The sequence below is a fragment of the Amblyomma maculatum genome, chromosome 9 (genome assembly GCF_055883805.1).
Source record: "Amblyomma maculatum isolate TAMU_Amacu chromosome 9, ASM5588380v1, whole genome shotgun sequence".
NCBI classification, from domain to species: domain Eukaryota; kingdom Metazoa; phylum Arthropoda; class Arachnida; order Ixodida; family Ixodidae; genus Amblyomma; species Amblyomma maculatum.
The window spans coordinates 48,468,960-48,476,416 of NC_139352.1; positions in this window are offsets into that span (position 1 = coordinate 48,468,960).

Below are 7,457 nucleotides of genomic sequence, written 5' to 3' on the forward strand. Positions count from 1 at the left end.
GACCGCGGCGGCTGCGTTTCGATGGAGGCGAAACGAAGTGGCGTCCGTGTGCTGTGCGATGTCAGCGCACGTTAATGCCCAGGTGGTCGAAATTACTCCGTAGCCCTCCACTACGGCTCCTCTTTCTCTCTTTCCACTTTCATTCCCACCTTCCTCCCTTCCCTTACGGCGCGGTTCGGGTGTCCACAGAGCAAGTGTGACAGTTACTGCGCCTTTCCCTGCCTGTGAACCAATTTAACTTTTTTGCAGATAAGAATAAAGACGTGTGCCTTTGGAAGGCGCACGGGAACTGTTAATCCTGCTTTCGCCGACTGGTCTGTTGCCGTTTCTTTCGTGAGTGTGTTTCTAAAAAAAATTGTGCACTGCAACAACTGAACTTCTATAACTTTTGTTATTTGCGAGTCTAAGGCGCGTCTGGCGAAAGTAAACGCAAAGCGAATTCTTGTTTGCTGCCTATCAATCCTTCGACCGGTAACGCCAGCGCTAGGCACTTCTATACATATTGAACTGATATTAGTGCTTTGTGCGCACATGATCAAGCATATTTCGTTGGGCGATTATTGCCTTCATTTTGTTTGCACTTGGAGTCAGACCAATGCTTTTGTATTGAAATGCACATTGTCCGCAGCTGTATGCTACGTTCGCACCCGCAACTTTTTCCACAGGCAAAAGGGATTTTCAGCAGTGCAGTCCGGTTCGACGTCATCCGACTCATGGACGACATCGAGCTGTCCTATCGATCTCGGCGCGTCGATGCCCTACAGCATTCAGCGCTTCCTCAGCGCTTCCTCAGCGCTTCCTCAGCGCTTCCTCAGAGTTGCCATCGCCATTATGCCTTACAACCTAACGTAAGCAGGTTGCGCATACCCCCCGGTTTGCTTGCATGGACCGTTTGAATACCGTTGAGACGTTAAATGGGCCTATAGAGCTACTTGTATTAATGGTCTTAAAAAGTCCGCTAGTTTTATTTTCACAGTGATAAAGAAAAAAGAATAATGATGGATTTCGTGAGCGATCTTCTGACCTCTAAATTTTATAGCTGTCTTGAAAGAAGAAATATCGGCGATCAAAAATAATGCTCCTCCGGTCCTCCGCATCTCACACACGAGATGCGCAAAAACTGAAACTGTGGCACGCTTTGACAACTAAATTTATTTTACCCTAAGTTACATCACGGCAGCGAGAGTAGGAAGTTGTATACTCGTACAGACACGGATGAGAGACACGGCTTCCGTACATGACAGCGTCTGACTGCATCTGGCTCAATGCGAGATTCATGTTGCTGGTGAGGCAGAGAGGCGAGTAATAATTATAGAATTAGTGACTTCGTGGTGAATGACTAAGCTCTTTTTTGTTAATATATACCAAGCTTCATTCGACGAATTCATACCCCACGTGCGTACTCTTCCGTCTGCGCTAGAGCATTTGCAAGCTCCTATTCAGTTGCGTTATATAGTACCTACGCACTTTTGCCCGATCACACGGGCGAATAACATTTACAACAGCTGCTCGGGTTTTTTGGCTCTGAAAGATGCTCAAACGTTCCAGTTAACTTTGACAGCAGCAAAACATAATAGCGCTGAAGTATTTCCCGAACCGATAAAATAATACGTAAATTTTATTTCCGTTCGGGCAATTTCCGGAGATCGATTATATAGTTGACATCCACAAACCACGTCCCCAGCAGGAGCACAAGTCAGCTTTTATTAACTTTTTCCCGTGCGGTTGTGTGCTACACCTCGTTTCGTTAACTGAGGTTAGTTTTATTGCGAAAACAATACTACTCTAGGTTTAGAACCTTCAGCGTGGCGCGGCCGCGCCCACGTGATGCTGTGACGTCACACCCCGCGTGACACTAAGGTGAGAGCTGGGCTACCAACTCAAGCGGTGGGCGTAGCGCGGCCGCACCCACGTGACATTGTGACGTCACACCCCACGTGACAATAGGGTGAGAGCTGGGCTACTAACTCAAGCGGTCCTCGTAGCGCGGTCGCAGCCACGGCGCAGCGCGTGACGTCACACCCCACGTGACACAAAAGCGGTCGGCGTGGCGCGCTAGAGGCGCAGCTGGTGCTCACGGGATACATGGCGTCAGGCACATTCATACGGCTTGGTTAAAGCGGGGCTTTATATATGGGCTAGCAGTAGCTGCCTCTCTCGTTTCACATGGGACGGTTATGTCAGAATCAGCCTGCTAGGACCCTGGCATTCACGTTACCCTATAGACCACTAAGGCACGTTCATACGGGTTGGTTAAAGCGGGGCTTTATATGTGGGCTGAGGAAGAAGAAAAAGAGAAGAATAATAACTCTCGGTCACCCGCAGCTAATGCTTTCGCTCAATATTTGGTTCAGCAGCGTTGAACCTTTGTAAATTTTTCTAGTTTAATATTGCCGGGTGCTCAAATCATCCTGGAATCAATTCAAGTAGTCTTCATGTGCTTATGTCCGGATCGGGATCGAGCATTGATGCATAACACCCAAAAACTTTTTCGAATTAACAGGGATGATGCAGGCCTCCGCTTCAAACTGTCCAGTCAAACTTACTTTAGAAATTAGGGGACCACATAAATGCTTCGAATTATCTGGGAATTTCCAATTAACCGAGTTCGAATTGTCCAGCTTTTGCAGTAGTTCAACTATAGACATGCATCCTCTAGAGAAACACCTCTCTAGGGGGCTGCAGATTAACGCTTATCCGCTCTAATATCAGGTCTGGCATACTAGGGGGCTGCAGATTACGCTTATCCACTCCAATATCTGGTCTGGTATACTTCTTCGGCACATGACCTACACAAAGCTGCTTTCAGCTTCCACTGACATTTTTCCATGTGGTTGTACGCTGCACCTCATCTCATTATTCATTATATTTTCTCGCTTTTCCAGCTTAATTGTACCAGGTACCCAGTTATCCTGAAATCAATTCATATGTCAACTTTATGTGCTTTGGCCAGATTTCGTTTTAGCCTGCTGACGCTCACAAAATGGCAACACGATACCACTAAGATTTCCCTATAATCATCGCCCCTGTGACACTCGTGGTGGCTAGGTGATTATAGCGCGCGTAGATCAATTCTCAGAACCCGGGTTCGAACCTAGCCGTGGTTGCGGCATTTCGATGGCGGCGAAACTCAAGGATAGGATAGGATAGGAAATACGTTAATTTCTCTAGGAAGGTCTTGTGCTAGTAGCAGAAGAGGTCCATCTTCCGTCTTCTCACAGGGCTGGTGCCCCTATTCCAGGGCTCCGCTGAGCTTCGCTGCTCGCTGGGCGTGCTGGATCAGACCTAGTTAGCAATCCAGATCGCCGCTGGAGAGCCGGCTCTCCCACTGTTCCGCACTCGGGTCTTTACGAAAGCTATCGTTATTTCTACATTTGAACTCAACTCAAACTCAAGGCGCCCGTGTGCTGTGCAATGTCGGTGCATTTGAAAGAAAACCAGATGGTTGAAAACATCCGGACCACTCCGTCACGACTCCTGATAGCCAATGTCGCTACGGGAGGTCAGACCTTATGAAAACAGAACCGTCGCCTAATTGTCATCGTAGTAGAAAGACGCTTGCATGTCCGCTGCTGTCAGGCTAAAACTTCTTGTTTAATGTGATATGTTAATGCCTTAAATATATGTATGCATTGTTCTTGTGAATTCCTTGTCCATCAGTGCTTGACAGAGTGTCATGTAACCTGCAGGCTATACTGCGAGATTTGTCCTTCGAAAAAGAAAAAAAGGGAAAGGCGCACTAACTGTCTCACTTGTTTTCTGCGGACGTCTCCACCGCGCCGTAAGGGAAGGGAAGGTGGGAGTGAAAGTGGAAAGAGAGAAAGAGGAGCCACAGTGGAGGGCTACGCAGTAATTTAGACCAACTGGGGATCTTTAACGTGCGCTGACATTGCACAGCACACGGACGCCTCTTCGTTTCGTCTCCATCGAAACGCAGCCGCCGAGGTCGGGTTCGAACCCGGGTACTCCGGCACAGTAGTCGAGTGTCTTACCACTGCACCACCCCGGCGGGGCAGATCCGTCCTTCATGCATAAGTAATCGTGACAGCCGCCGACACCTCAATGTTCAGGACACCTCAATGTTCAAGCTTCAAGAAGGAACACACCTTTATCGGTTGAAAAAAAAAAAAGGCGACACTCTTCAGTTGTTCCGTTGTTCTTGCCGTAAAGGTTTCGCCAAGTACGCTATGGGCTCTGTCGCGGCAACGGTTGTTGCCTTCAGACAGAGGTGCCACCCGCCTAGTACGACGACCATGCATGCATCGACTTCAAACGAAAGAAAGGCTCCAGAGACTCAGAGGTGCACTTCTCTTTTTATTATAATCTTGGTCCACGCCTCTTTAGTGTGGATGTACACATAAACCGACAAAACACATTTCTCTACATCTTGCACGGGGTTGCTCCATCTTTAAGTAATCGAAGGTTCTTTTCTTTTATTGCTCTGGGATGAACTCTCTTACAAACACTTTGCCCCTCAACATTTATAATCCATTCAAAGAGACGTACGTATGCCTATCTGAAGCGACTGCTGACACGCCGTTTCTGACTGTGCGGCACATACACACTATATTCTCTCAAATACTGGTTCTGTTTGCTGCAGTACAGCCTACTGTGACATCGCTCAGGTAGCAGCTTTTCATGAAAGTTGAAATGCTGCATAAATTTTGCCCACATTAGGAACAGTCACCATGAATTGCAGAGAGGAAGAGCGAACAAATAAAACCAAAGAGCTCGTACGTATATCGGTAGGTCTGCCTAAGGAACAGTGTTTGTGGGTCAAATACTACTTCACAGAGCCTGCACTCACAAAAGGGCGCTCTAGAAAACAAGCTTAAGTAAATAACAAACCGCACAATAAGTAGGAAATTTCGACGGTATTTCCGAAAGAGCATGGCGGTTTTAATGTTTGTTTTCTCTCGTAAATACGAGATCAGTGAATTCTTTCCCAAGGCTTCGCAGTATATCTGAAATGGGAAAATCCGTCGGATTACCGGAATATTACTATCAGTGATATGTCATGTAAGGTTTCACGGTACTTGCTATATAAGCACGGATTGCGCGCGTACGCCTTTTGCACATAGCCGAGGGTTGCTTGCCTTACTTTTAAATTATGGTGCCGAAGCAGTTCTCAAACGAAACAGGTAATAATTTTCTTGGCTAATTTTCGACGATGAACATAGCATATATGATCACACTTCGGTCAACATACTGAAGAAGAATGACGTCACAATTAAAGACATGTCTACACGAAGGTGATGCAACAACGGAGCTACCAAGAATGGGCGTTATCACACATACGTTGTAAACCCAACAGCTGCCAAGGACAGAAACGAGTTCGCGCACTTGCGCCAGTAGATGCCCAAGGGACAAATTTTCGGTTGTAGAACGTTTTTTTTTTTCTTTTTTGGGGGGGCGTACTTAGAAACTGACGTCACAGTTTCGTTACAGAAAGGATACGTTGACCATACACCAGGAACATGTGACACTAACAGGACACACGCTATGTACAGAGGATCTAGTGTCGTTCTTTTGAGGGTTGGCTAGGATTTTTCAAGGAACATGATGTAGTTTAACAATGTCTGCAGTCGACTGGACAACGAAAAAATTAAGCGACCTCAGAAGATTCCTGAGCTGGCACATTTGTATGTAAAATAAAAGGTTAACTTCATGTTGAAAAAACTCACATCAGAATACGGCCTGAAATAAAGTTCTTTGAAAGAAATGTATTTAGAACAAATCTACAATATAAAAGAAAAAAAAATAGTCTTCAGAACATCTACAGAATGGCAAGCAGCAAATACACAGTACTGCATTTAGGCCAATAGTCTCAGCCGACAGACACAGTACAAGGAACTGGTTTGTTAGTTTCACGTCAGTTACGCGTTCACAAGCACGTTTAAGTTGTATAACTACAATGTAAAACAGCCTCCACAAGACATGTTCGAGTGCTGGTAATAGTTATGCGCATTCTAGTACATATACTATGTACATTCATATGCATGCACGCATTTTACAACTGCACCTGCCGACGATTAGAATGAATGGCTTGTCGTGTTGGACAAACTAAGCCTGTCGGCAGTTTATGAGAGAACAGATTTATACTACAGATATTTTCAGACAGCCAGCGCATAAACAAGTCCATAGAAGACTTCTTGCTTTGATGTCGGTAGCATGCAGCAGCCGATGTTAATCAGTAATGCCTATGGGTTATCTGCTTGCAACACGTCTCTGGTGAATAAAAGGGCGATTGCGGAATTATAAGAAAAAAAAAAGTGGGCTAATGGGTCGAGATAGGAGGCTTGTGAGGATGCACGGGAGCTTGACTAACTCTGAAGCCATTTTCAAATTAATATTACTACATTAAAAGGACCGATGACTAGTTATATCATAAGTAACCCAGAAATTAGAACGGTTTTTTTTTTTTTTTGTGCTTTATATCGTCAAATTCTGAGCGGGTAAGTATAAATTGTTTGCTCAAAGGGCAGCTCCTCATTTCTTTTTATGGACATTTTGAGTTGATAGCCGCACCGTGTTCCTCATATACCCCTCTTTCCGTCACAACAAAGAAATTAAGTATGGAATGTTTTACCGCCTTTTCAGGCATGTCACAGGGAGAACACGGCGCCTAAGGGTAGGAGAACACGGAAGCGAACCGAAAGGAGAACACAAAGGCGAACCGGAAGGAGAACACGAAGGCGAAGCCGAATGAATATTGGTCACTCCTTGGTACCTAGATGCTGCGCTACCGCTAGAGCTGCGCTAGTTTCGAGGTGCAAAACTGAAAAGCCGCAGAACTCTCTCAATTCTCGGTGGATACCTCAAATGCACCTCCAGAAGAAGAGAGAGATGTCGAAACAGAAATGAGACACTTTTGAGCGCAGTACACCTTTCCCCTGCTTCATTTCGTGCTTGCTTTTCCTATCGACGGCGGAATTGACTATAACATTTTTTTTTTTTTTTTTTTTTTTTTCACATTACCCAGCTGAATTGAAACGGTCAAACAGAAACCGAAACTAAGCTCGTCGTCTGTCGAAAAGCATCAAAACGCGTATTGAATAGCGGGCCAGTAGAAGTCTGAAACAGCATACGACCAAATACAAGACTAAAGTTTGTTCCTTAAGTGAGGAGCGAATGTTAAATGAACGGCTTGTTTGTGACGACAAACATGCAGTGTTGCCAGCAGAAATTGCTTAAACTGAGGCACAGAAATGGCGAACTTTAAAATCATTTAGAGCCCTAATAAAAATGACAAGGAATGCTCTTTTTGTACGGTTGCCAAATTTGGTGCAAGTAATCAGGAATGAAAGAAACACGTACAAGTTTTATGGGAATGCTAAAGAAGCATGAAGGCGAATGTTTGGCTGTTTATTTTTATTTGTTTGCTAATGCAACATTAGATTAGTGTATTGCCTCAACACTGGTTTTGCTTACGATCCGCTAAATAAATTGACAATTTT